Raw genomic sequence first — 12332 nt, forward strand, 5'->3', positions numbered from 1 at the left:
CATACCTTTCTCTTCCCCTTGACCAGCAAAGGACGTCACCTGCTTAACAGTGCTTGATTTGTGAATATATAGCTACAGGAACACTTGTGGACTGGGTGATTAGACCAAAGAAGTAACTGTAACACACAAAAAGCGATGCTTATTTAAATAAAGTAACAATGGCACGGACCTTTGTGTCATTACCAGTGAAAGAGGAATTTATTCTTGAATTTTCTATCCGATCACTGTTTGTGTTCTGTTCCAAAGCCATCAAATCTGTTCCGTTTTGGTCCATTCTATCATTTTTCCTCACACTTCTGAAGGGGGATGTAACTCAGTGGTAGAGCGCATGCTTCGCATGTATGAGGTCCTGGATTCAATCCCCAGCATCTCCAGACACTGCTTTAGTCATGGCAAGCTGCCATATTACACTGCAAGGAATTTCAGAGACACTTCTGACTTCTGACATCCACAGTGGCCTAATGGATGTCAGAAGCTAATATTTGGTAAGTTTAGACCATTCAGTGCTTTGACCAGTATAAATCATAGCTCCCACTCTTTGGCTAATGGATATTCAAAAATCAACTTTTCATCCACAAGCTTAAAAAAAAACTATAAATCCATTGTGCACTGTCACCCTGCCAAATTATAACTCAGTGATTGTTAGATACCTTTTGTTGAAATATCCGTCAGTAAAAGTGTATGTATGGTATAGTGTAGGATTATTGTAGTCTGATGCCGAGATAGATGCTCAAACTCAAGCTTAAGTGCAAACTTCCAGTCCCACATTACGGTTGAATCTTGCAGCACTTATAAAATATATACAAGTACAATAAGTCTGGATGGGTGTCAAGAGAGGCTTTGAAACATGGCATCCATTCAGGCGCAACATTTTGAAATCAAATTTTTGTTTTTCCATGCATCTATGGACTAGCAGGTTTGATGGTGTTTCTTTTTGGAGTATTTCTAGACAAAGTGGTTCAGTGGTAGAGCACATACCTTTGTTCATTTGGGATCAGACATGTTTTCCAGCAAGGCTTGACTGGACAAGCATACCTTGATTTTTAATTGGTCTCAAGATTTCACAGTAATTTTCCAAAGATGCAGTATTGTGGTGGCCAGGTGGACAAGCCAATGGGCAAAAAATACATTGGCATTGCTTCATATTTCTTTGAACCCTGCCGGAAACATACCTTTCTCTTCCCCTTGACCAGCAAAGGACGTCACCTGCTTAACAGTGCTTGATTTGTGAATATATAGCTACAGGAACACTTGTGGACTGGGTGATTAGACCAAAGAAGTAACTGTAACACACAAAAAGCGATGCTTATTTAAATAAAGTAACAATGGCACGGACCTTTGTGTCATTACCAGTGAAAGAGGAATTTATTCTTGAATTTTCTATCCGATCACTGTTTGTGTTCTGTTCCAAAGCCATCAAATCTGTTCCGTTTTGGTCCATTCTATCATTTTTCCTCACACTTCTGAAGGGGGATGTAACTCAGTGGTAGAGCGCATGCTTCGCATGTATGAGGTCCTGGATTCAATCCCCAGCATCTCCAGACACTGCTTTAGTCATGGCAAGCTGCCATATTACACTGCAAGGAATTTCAGAGACACTTCTGACTTCTGACATCCACAGTGGCCTAATGGATGTCAGAAGCTAATATTTGGTAAGTTTAGACCATTCAGTGCTTTGACCAGTATAAATCATAGCTCCCACTCTTTGGCTAATGGATATTCAAAAATCAACTTTTCATCCACAAGCTTAAAAAAAAACTATAAATCCATTGTGCACTGTCACCCTGCCAAATTATAACTCAGTGATTGTTAGATACCTTTTGTTGAAATATCCGTCAGTAAAAGTGTATGTATGGTATAGTGTAGGTTTATTGTCATCTGATGCCGAGATAGATGCTCAAACTCAAGCTTAAGTGCAAACTCCCAGTCCCACATTACGGTTGAATCTTGCATCACTTATAAAATATATACAAGTACAATAAGTCTGGATGGGTGTCAAGAGAGGCTTTGAAACATGGCATCCATTCAGGCGCAACATTTTGAAATCAACTTTTTGTTTTTCCATGCATCTATGGACTAGCAGGTTTGATGGTGTTTCTTTTTGGAGTGTTTCTAGACAAAGTGGTTCAGTGGTAGCGCGCATACCTTTGTTCATTTGGGATCAGACATGTTTTCCAGCAATGCTTGACTGGACAAGCATACCTTGATTTTTAATTGGTCTCAAGATTTCACAGTCATTTTCCAAAGATGCAGTATTGTGGTGGCCAGGTGGACAAGCCAATGGGCAAAAAATACATTGGCATTGCTTCATATTTCTTTGAACCCTGCCGGAAACATACCTTTCTCTTCCCCTTGACCAGCAAAGGACGTCACCTGCTTAACAGTGCTTGATTTGTGAATATATAGCTACAGGAACACTTGTGGACTGGGTGATTAGACCAAAGAAGTAACTGTAACACACAAAAAGCGATGCTTATTTAAATAAAGTAACAATGGCACGGACCTTTGTGTCATTACCAGTGAAAGAGGAATTTATTCTTGAATTTTCTATCCGATCACTGTTTGTGTTCTGTTCCAAAGCCATCAAATCTTTTCCGTTTTGGTCCATTCTATCATTTTTCCTCACACTTCTGAAGGGGGATGTAACTCAGTGGTAGAGCGCATGCTTCGCATGTATGAGGTCCTGGATTCAATCCCCAGCATCTCCAGACACTGCTTTAGTCATGGCAAGCTGCCATATTACACTGCAAGGAATTTCAGAGACACTTCTGACTTCTGACATCCACAGTGGCCTAATGGATGTCAGAAGCTAATATTTGGTAAGTTTAGACCATTCAGTGCTTTGACCAGTATAAATCATAGCTCCCACTCTTTGGCTAATGGATATTCAAAAATCAACTTTTCATCCACAAGCTTAAAAAAAAACTATAAATCCATTGTGCACTGTCACCCTGCCAAATTATAACTCAGTGATTGTTAGATACCTTTTGTTGAAATATCCGTCAGTAAAAGTGTATGTATGGTATAGTGTAGGTTTATTGTCATCTGATGCCGAGATAGATGCTCAAACTCAAGCTTAAGTGCAAACTCCCAGTCCCACATTACGGTTGAATCTTGCATCACTTATAAAATATATACAAGTACAATAAGTCTGGATGGGTGTCAAGAGAGGCTTTGAAACATGGCATCCATTCAGGCGCAACATTTTGAAATCAACTTTTTGTTTTTCCATGCATCTATGGACTAGCAGGTTTGATGGTGTTTCTTTTTGGAGTGTTTCTAGACAAAGTGGTTCAGTGGTAGCGCGCATACCTTTGTTCATTTGGGATCAGACATGTTTTCCAGCAATGCTTGACTGGACAAGCATACCTTGATTTTTAATTGGTCTCAAGATTTCACAGTCATTTTCCAAAGATGCAGTATTGTGGTGGCCAGGTGGACAAGCCAATGAGAAAAAAATACATTGGCATTGCTTCATATTTCTTTGAACCCTGCCGGAAACATACCTTTCTCTTCCCCTTGACCAGCAAAGGACGTCACCTGCTTAACAGTGCTCGATTTGTGAATATATAGGTACAGGAACACTTGTGGACTGGGTGATCAGACCAAAGAAGTAACTGTAACACACAAAAAGTGACGCTTATGTAAGTAAAGTAACAATGGCACAGACCTTTGTGTCATTACCAGTGAAAGAGGAATTTATTCTTGAATTTTCTATCCGATCACTGTTTGTGTTCTGTTCCAAAGCCATCAAATCTGTTCCGTTTTGGTCCATTCTATCATTTTTCCTCACACTTCTGAAGGGGGATGTAACTCAGAGGTAGAGCGCATGCTTCGCATGTATGAGGTCCTGGATTCAATCCCCAGCATCTCCAGACACTGCTTTAGTCATGGCAAGCTGCCATATTACACTGCAAGGAATTACAGAGACACTTCTGACATCCACAGTGGCCTAATGGATGTCAGAAGCTAATATTTGGTAAGTTTAGACCATTCAGTGCTTTGACCAGTATAAATCATAGCATCACTCTTTGGCTAATGGATATTCAAAAATCAACATTTCATCCACAAGCTTAAAAAAAACTATAAATCCATTGTGCACTGTCACCCTGCCAAATTATAACTCAGTGATTGTTAGATATCTTTTGTTGAAATATCCGTCAGTAAAAGTGTATGTATGGTATAGTGTAGGTTTATTGTCATCTGATGCCGAGATAGATGCTCAAACTCAAGCTTAAGTGCAAACTCCCAGTCCCACATTACGGTTGAATCTTGCAGCACTTATAAAATATATACAAGTACAATAAGTCTGGATGGGTGTCAAGAGAGGCTTTGAAACATGGCAACCATTCAGGCGCAACATTTTGAAATCAACTTTTTGTTTTTCCATGCATCTATGGACTAGCAGGTTTGATGGTGTTTCTTTTTGGAGTGTTTCTAGACAAAGTGGTTCAGTGGTAGCGCGCATACCTTTGTTCATTTGGGATCAGACATGTTTTCCAGCAATGCTTGACTGGACAAGCATACCTTGATTTTTAATTGGTCTCAAGATTTCACAGTCATTTTCCAAAGATGCAGTATTGTGGTGGCCAGGTGGACAAGCCAATGAGAAAAAAATACATTGGCATTGCTTCATATTTCTTTGAACCCTGCCGGAAACATACCTTTCTCTTCCCCTTGACCAGCAAAGGACGTCACCTGCTTAACAGTGCTCGATTTGTGAATATATAGGTACAGGAACACTTGTGGACTGGGTGATCAGACCAAAGAAGTAACTGTAACACACAAAAAGTGACGCTTATGTAAGTAAAGTAACAATGGCACAGACCTTTGTGTCATTACCAGTGAAAGAGGAATTTATTCTTGAATTTTCTATCCGATCACTATTTGTGTTCTGTTCCTAAGCCATCATATCTATTCCGTTTTGGTCCATTCTATCATTTTTGCTTACAGTTTGGAAGGGTATGTAGCTCAGTGGTAGAGCGCATGCTTAGCATGTATGAGGCCCTGGGTTCAATCCCCAGCATCTCCAGACAATGCTTTAGTCATTGCAAGTTGCCATATTACACTGGAAGGAATTTCAGATACCTGTCACCTGCACGCCGGTGCGCAGTTTCCAAATTACAAAAGTTCTCTTGATGTAAAATGATGTATAACTTGCGGTCAATACCAACAAGTTATACATCATTTTAAAGGTTATTTTCTCAACAAAACGAATATGTCATTGATTTACATTGAATAATATGCCCCAAGAAGCAATTACCAATAGTTTGTGAGAAAGTCTCAACTTTTACAAACGCATGTCCTACCTGTTTGCTTTTTATGACGGACAAAACGGCTTCCAATCTGTACATTCTTGTACTCAGTCTGTCGGTAAGGATCCATAGAAAAACAATATCCACTTGTATTTTTCCTGAAGTTATCGGATTTTGAGATATTGTCAAGTAAACAACGTTTTCTACAGTGAAAATATCCACATAAAGGCTCTGTCCGGCGCATTTCTCAATCCATATCAAATGACCTGTTTGACTTATAAGATGGTGTTTGGCATCGATCTTTTCTTCAGACTGTTAGCTACAGAATGAGACCATCCACAATTGTTTCTGTCCGCGGGTTTGTTCTTTACAGCCGCCGCAAAAAAAAAGGCGCCGCTTCCGACGCGGGCATCCATCTTGTTTACGTCCACTTAGCGCTAGCATGCGGTGACGTAGAAGACTTTGATTGAGATATTATTCTAGCCAATAAGAATACCTTTCGAATGGTGGGTGGGACTTAGGGCTTCTTCACACAGAGGCTTTGTAACATATATACATAGTATTTCTAGAAAAAGCGGGTTAGTGGTAGAGCGCATACCTTTGTTCATTTGTGTTGTTTCTAAACCATCAAATCTGTTCCGTTTTTGTCCATTCTATCATTTTGGAGAATTGAACCAAAGGTGATGTAGCTCAGTGGTAGAGCATGTATGAGGTCCTGGGTTCAATCCCCAGCATCTCCTGACACTGCTTTAGTCATTGCAAGCTGCCATATTACACTGGAAGGAATTTTAGAGACCTTGACTTAAATATGCCATGTCAACACTTCTGACATCCACAGTGGCCTAATGGATGTCAGAAGCTAATATTTGGTAAGTTTAGACCATTCAGTGCTTTGACCAGTATAAATCATAGCTCCCACTCTTTGGCTAATGGATATTCAAAAATCAACTTTTCATCCACAAGCTTAAAAAAAACTATAAATCCATTGTGCACTGTCACCCTGCCAAATTATAACTCAGTGATTGTTAGATACCTTTTGTTGAAATATCCGTCAGTAAAAGTGTATGTATGGTATAGTGTAGGATTATTGTAGTCTGATGCCGAGATAGATGCTCAAACTCAAGCTTAAGTGCAAACTCCCAGTCCCACATTACGGTTGAATCTTGCAGCACTTATAAAATATATACAAGTACAATAAGTCTGGATGGGTGTCAAGAGAGGCTTTGAAACATGGCATCCATTCAGGCGCAACATTTTGAAATCAAATTTTTGTTTTTCCATGCATCTATGGACTAGCAGGTTTGATGGTGTTTCTTTTTGGAGTATTTCTAGACAAAGTGGTTCAGTGGTAGAGCACATACCTTTGTTCATTTGGGATCAGACATGTTTTCCAGCAAGGCTTGACTGGACAAGCATACCTTGATTTTTAATTGGTCTCAAGATTTCACAGTAATTTTCCAAAGATGCAGTATTGTGGTGGCCAGGTGGACAAGCCAATGGGCAAAAAATACATTGGCATTGCTTCATATTTCTTTGAACCCTGCCGGAAACATACCTTTCTCTTCCCCTTGACCAGCAAAGGACGTCACCTGCTTAACAGTGCTTGATTTGTGAATATATAGCTACAGGAACACTTGTGGACTGGGTGATTAGACCAAAGAAGTAACTGTAACACACAAAAAGCGATGCTTATTTAAATAAAGTAACAATGGCACGGACCTTTGTGTCATTACCAGTGAAAGAGGAATTTATTCTTGAATTTTCTATTCGATCACTGTTTGTGTTCTGTTCCAAAGCCATCAAATCTGTTCCGTTTTGGTCCATTCTATCATTTTTCCTCACACTTCTGAAGGGGGATGTAACTCAGTGGTAGAGCGCATGCTTCGCATGTATGAGGTCCTGGGTTCAATCCCCAGCATCTCCAGACACTGCTTTAGTCATGGCAAGCTGCCATATTACACTGCAAGGAATTTCAGAGACACTTCTGACATCCACAGTGGCCTAATGGATGTCAGAAGCTAATATTTGGTAAGTTTAGACCATTCAGTGCTTTGACCAGTATAAATCATAGCTCCCACTCTTTGGCTAATGGATATTCAAAAATCAACTTTTCATCCACAAGCTTAAAAAAAACTATAAATCCATTGTGCACTGTCACCCTGCCAAATTATAACTCAGTGATTGTTAGATACCTTTTGTTGAAATATCCGTCAGTAAAAGTGTATGTATGGTATAGTGTAGGATTATTGTAGTCTGATGCCGAGATAGATGCTCAAACTCAAGCTTAAGTGCAAACTCCCAGTCCCACATTACGGTTGAATCTTGCAGCACTTATAAAATATATACAAGTACAATAAGTCTGGATGGGTGTCAAGAGAGGCTTTGAAACATGGCATCCATTCAGGCGCAACATTTTGAAATCAAATTTTTGTTTTTCCATGCATCTATGGACTAGCAGGTTTGATGGTGTTTCTTTTTGGAGTATTTCTAGACAAAGTGGTTCAGTGGTAGAGCACATACCTTTGTTCATTTGGGATCAGACATGTTTTCCAGCAAGGCTTGACTGGACAAGCATACCTTGATTTTTAATTGGTCTCAAGATTTCACAGTAATTTTCCAAAGATGCAGTATTGTGGTGGCCAGGTGGACAAGCCAATGGGCAAAAAATACATTGGCATTGCTTCATATTTCTTTGAACCCTGCCGGAAACATACCTTTCTCTTCCCCTTGACCAGCAAAGGACGTCACCTGCTTAACAGTGCTTGATTTGTGAATATATAGCTACAGGAACACTTGTGGACTGGGTGATTAGACCAAAGAAGTAACTGTAACACACAAAAAGCGATGCTTATTTAAATAAAGTAACAATGGCACGGACCTTTGTGTCATTACCAGTGAAAGAGGAATTTATTCTTGAATTTTCTATTCGATCACTGTTTGTGTTCTGTTCCAAAGCCATCAAATCTGTTCCGTTTTGGTCCATTCTATCATTTTTCCTCACACTTCTGAAGGGGGATGTAACTCAGTGGTAGAGCGCATGCTTCGCATGTATGAGGTCCTGGATTCAATCCCCAGCATCTCCAGACACTGCTTTAGTCATGGCAAGCTGCCATATTACACTGCAAGGAATTTCAGAGACACTTCTGACTTCTGACATCCACAGTGGCCTAATGGATGTCAGAAGCTAATATTTGGTAAGTTTAGACCATTCAGTGCTTTGACCAGTATAAATCATAGCATCACTCTTTGGCTAATGGATATTCAAAAATCAACATTTCATTCACAAGCTTAAATAAAACTATAAATCCATTGTGCACTGTCACCCTGCCAAATTATAACTCAGTGATTGTTAGATATCTTTTGTTGAAATATCCGTCAGTAAAAGTGTATGTATGGTATAGTGTAGGTTTATTGTCATCTGATGCCGAGATAGATGCTCAAACTCAAGCTTAAGTGCAAACTCCCAGTCCCACATTACGGTTGAATCTTGCAGCACTTATAAAATATATACAAGTACAATAAGTCTGGATGGGTGTCAAGAGAGGCTTTGAAACATGGCATCCATTCAGGCGCAACATTTTGAAATCAAATTTTTGTTTTTCCATGCATCTATGGACTAGCAGGTTTGATGGTGTTTCTTTTTGGAGTATTTCTAGACAAAGTGGTTCAGTGGTAGAGCACATACCTTTGTTCATTTGGGATCAGACATGTTTTCCAGCAAGGCTTGACTGGACAAGCATACCTTGATTTTTAATTGGTCTCAAGATTTCACAGTAATTTTCCAAAGATGCAGTATTGTGGTGGCCAGGTGGACAAGCCAATGGGCAAAAAATACATTGGCATTGCTTCATATTTCTTTGAACCCTGCCGGAAACATACCTTTCTCTTCCCCTTGACCAGCAAAGGACGTCACCTGCTTAACAGTGCTTGATTTGTGAATATATAGCTACAGGAACACTTGTGGACTGGGTGATTAGACCAAAGAAGTAACTGTAACACACAAAAAGCGATGCTTATTTAAATAAAGTAACAATGGCACGGACCTTTGTGTCATTACCAGTGAAAGAGGAATTTATTCTTGAATTTTCTATTCGATCACTGTTTGTGTTCTGTTCCAAAGCCATCAAATCTGTTCCGTTTTGGTCCATTCTATCATTTTTCCTCACACTTCTGAAGGGGGATGTAACTCAGTGGTAGAGCGCATGCTTCGCATGTATGAGGTCCTGGGTTCAATCCCCAGCATCTCCAGACACTGCTTTAGTCATGGCAAGCTGCCATATTACACTGCAAGGAATTTCAGAGACACTTCTGACATCCACAGTGGCCTAATGGATGTCAGAAGCTAATATTTGGTAAGTTTAGACCATTCAGTGCTTTGACCAGTATAAATCATAGCATCACTCTTTGGCTAATGGATATTCAAAAATCAACATTTCATTCACAAGCTTAAATAAAACTATAAATCCATTGTGCACTGTCACCCTGCCAAATTATAACTCAGTGATTGTTAGATATCTTTTGTTGAAATATCCGTCAGTAAAAGTGTATGTATGGTATAGTGTAGGTTTATTGTCATCTGATGCCGAGATAGATGCTCAAACTCAAGCTTAAGTGCAAACTCCCAGTCCCACATTACGGTTGAATCTTGCATCACTTATAAAATATATACAAGTACAATAAGTCTGGATGGGTGTCAAGAGAGGCTTTGAAACATGGCATCCATTCAGGCGCAACATTTTGAAATCAACTTTTTGTTTTTCCATGCATCTATGGACTAGCAGGTTTGATGGTGTTTCTTTTTGGAGTGTTTCTAGACAAAGTGGTTCAGTGGTAGCGCGCATACCTTTGTTCATTTGGGATCAGACATGTTTTCCAGCAATGCTTGACTGGACAAGCATACCTTGATTTTTAATTGGTCTCAAGATTTCACAGTCATTTTCCAAAGATGCAGTATTGTGGTGGCCAGGTGGACAAGCCAATGAGAAAAAAATACATTGGCATTGCTTCATATTTCTTTGAACCCTGCCGGAAACATACCTTTCTCTTCCCCTTGACCAGCAAAGGACGTCACCTGCTTAACAGTGCTCGATTTGTGAATATATAGGTACAGGAACACTTGTGGACTGGGTGATCAGACCAAAGAAGTAACTGTAACACACAAAAAGTGACGCTTATGTAAGTAAAGTAACAATGGCACAGACCTTTGTGTCATTACCAGTGAAAGAGGAATTTATTCTTGAATTTTCTATCCGATCACTATTTGTGTTCTGTTCCTAAGCCATCATATCTGTTCCGTTTTGGTCCATTCTATCATTTTTGCTTACAGTTCCAAAGGGGATGTAGCTCAGTGGTAGAGCGCATGCTTAGCATGTATGAGGCCCTGGGTTCAATCCCCAGCATCTCCAGACAATGCTTTAGTCATCGCAAGTTGCCATATTACACTGGAAGGAATTTCAGACACCTGTCACCTGCACGCCGGCGCGCAGTTTCCAAATTACAAAAGTTCTCTTGATGTAAAATGATGTATAACTTGCGGTCAATACCAGCAAGTTATACATCATTTTAAAGGTTATTTTCTCAACAAAACGAATATGTCATTGATTTACATTGAATAATATGCCCCAAGAAGCAATTACCAATAGTTTGTGAGAAAGTCTCAACTTTTACAAACGCATGTCCTACCTGTTTGCTTTTTATGACGGACAAAACGGCTTCCAATCTGTACATTCTTGTACTCAGTCTGTCGGTAAGGATCCATAGAAAAACAATATCCACTTGTATTTTTCCTGAAGTTATCGGATTTTGAGATATTGTCAAGTAAACAACGTTTTCTACAGTGAAAATATCCACATAAAGGCTCTGTCCGGCGCATTTCTCAATCCATATCAAATGACCTGTTTGACTTATAAGATGGTGTTTGGCATCGATCTTTTCTTCAGACTGTTAGCTACAGAATGAGACCATCCACAATTGTTTCTGTCCGCGGGTTTGTTCTTTACAGCCGCCGCAAAAAAAAAGGCGCCGCTTCCGACGCGGGCATCCATCTTGTTTACGTCCACTTAGCGCTAGCATGCGGTGACGTAGAAGACTTTGATTGAGATATTATTCTAGCCAATAAGAATACCTTTCGAATGGTGGGTGGGACTTAGGGCTTCTTCACACAGAGGCTTTGTAACATATATACATAGTATTTCTAGAAAAAGCGGGTTAGTGGTAGAGCGCATACCTTTGTTCATTTGTGTTGTTTCTAAACCATCAAATCTGTTCCGTTTTTGTCCATTCTATCATTTTGGAGAATTGAACCAAAGGTGATGTAGCTCAGTGGTAGAGCATGTATGAGGTCCTGGGTTCAATCCCCAGCATCTCCTGACACTGCTTTAGTCATTGCAAGCTGCCATATTACACTGGAAGGAATTTTAGAGACCTTGACTTAAATATGCCATGTCAACACTTCTGACATCCACAGTGGCCTAATGGATGTCAGAAGCTAATATTTGGTAAGTTTAGACCATTCAGTGCTTTGACCAGTATAAATCATAGCTCCCACTCTTTGGCTAATGGATATTCAAAAATCAACTTTTCATCCACAAGCTTAAAAAAAACTATAAATCCATTGTGCACTGTCACCCTGCCAAATTATAACTCAGTGATTGTTAGATACCTTTTGTTGAAATATCCGTCAGTAAAAGTGTATGTATGGTATAGTGTAGGATTATTGTAGTCTGATGCCGAGATAGATGCTCAAACTCAAGCTTAAGTGCAAACTCCCAGTCCCACATTACGGTTGAATCTTGCAGCACTTATAAAATATATACAAGTACAATAAGTCTGGATGGGTGTCAAGAGAGGCTTTGAAACATGGCATCCATTCAGGCGCAACATTTTGAAATCAAATTTTTGTTTTTCCATGCATCTATGGACTAGCAGGTTTGATGGTGTTTCTTTTTGGAGTATTTCTAGACAAAGTGGTTCAGTGGTAGAGCACATACCTTTGTTCATTTGGGATCAGACATGTTTTCCAGCAAGGCTTGACTGGACAAGCATACCTTGATTTTTAATTGGTCTCAAGATTTCACA

At 39.7% G+C, this 12332-nt stretch overlaps 8 non-coding genes across 8 annotated transcripts; all 8 read left to right on the forward strand.

The window, feature by feature from the left end:
- The first annotated feature begins 302 nt into the window (after nt 1-302).
- On the forward strand, nt 303-374 carry trnaa-cgc (transfer RNA alanine (anticodon CGC)). The gene has a single exon. It is a non-coding gene; the product is annotated as a tRNA-Ala (tRNA).
- A 1095-nt stretch (nt 375-1469) lies between these two features.
- trnaa-cgc (transfer RNA alanine (anticodon CGC)) lies at nt 1470-1541 on the forward strand. Its single transcript has one exon. It is a non-coding gene; the product is annotated as a tRNA-Ala (tRNA).
- A 1095-nt stretch (nt 1542-2636) lies between these two features.
- Nucleotides 2637-2708, forward strand: trnaa-cgc (transfer RNA alanine (anticodon CGC)). The gene has a single exon. It is a non-coding gene; the product is annotated as a tRNA-Ala (tRNA).
- A 2252-nt stretch (nt 2709-4960) lies between these two features.
- Nucleotides 4961-5032, forward strand: trnaa-agc (transfer RNA alanine (anticodon AGC)). The gene has a single exon. It is a non-coding gene; the product is annotated as a tRNA-Ala (tRNA).
- Nucleotides 5033-7107: 2075 nt separating this feature from the next.
- Nucleotides 7108-7179, forward strand: trnaa-cgc (transfer RNA alanine (anticodon CGC)). The gene has a single exon. It is a non-coding gene; the product is annotated as a tRNA-Ala (tRNA).
- Nucleotides 7180-8266: 1087 nt separating this feature from the next.
- Nucleotides 8267-8338, forward strand: trnaa-cgc (transfer RNA alanine (anticodon CGC)). The gene has a single exon. It is a non-coding gene; the product is annotated as a tRNA-Ala (tRNA).
- Nucleotides 8339-9431: 1093 nt separating this feature from the next.
- trnaa-cgc (transfer RNA alanine (anticodon CGC)) lies at nt 9432-9503 on the forward strand. The gene has a single exon. It is a non-coding gene; the product is annotated as a tRNA-Ala (tRNA).
- Nucleotides 9504-10588: 1085 nt separating this feature from the next.
- On the forward strand, nt 10589-10660 carry trnaa-agc (transfer RNA alanine (anticodon AGC)). Its single transcript has one exon. It is a non-coding gene; the product is annotated as a tRNA-Ala (tRNA).
- The last annotated feature ends 1672 nt before the right edge of the window (nt 10661-12332 follow it).

This window comes from Eucyclogobius newberryi, unplaced genomic scaffold (genome assembly GCF_026437365.1).
Source record: "Eucyclogobius newberryi isolate DKJ021-1_F unplaced genomic scaffold, fEucNew1.0.hap1 SCAF_4, whole genome shotgun sequence".
NCBI classification, from domain to species: domain Eukaryota; kingdom Metazoa; phylum Chordata; class Actinopteri; order Gobiiformes; family Gobiidae; genus Eucyclogobius; species Eucyclogobius newberryi.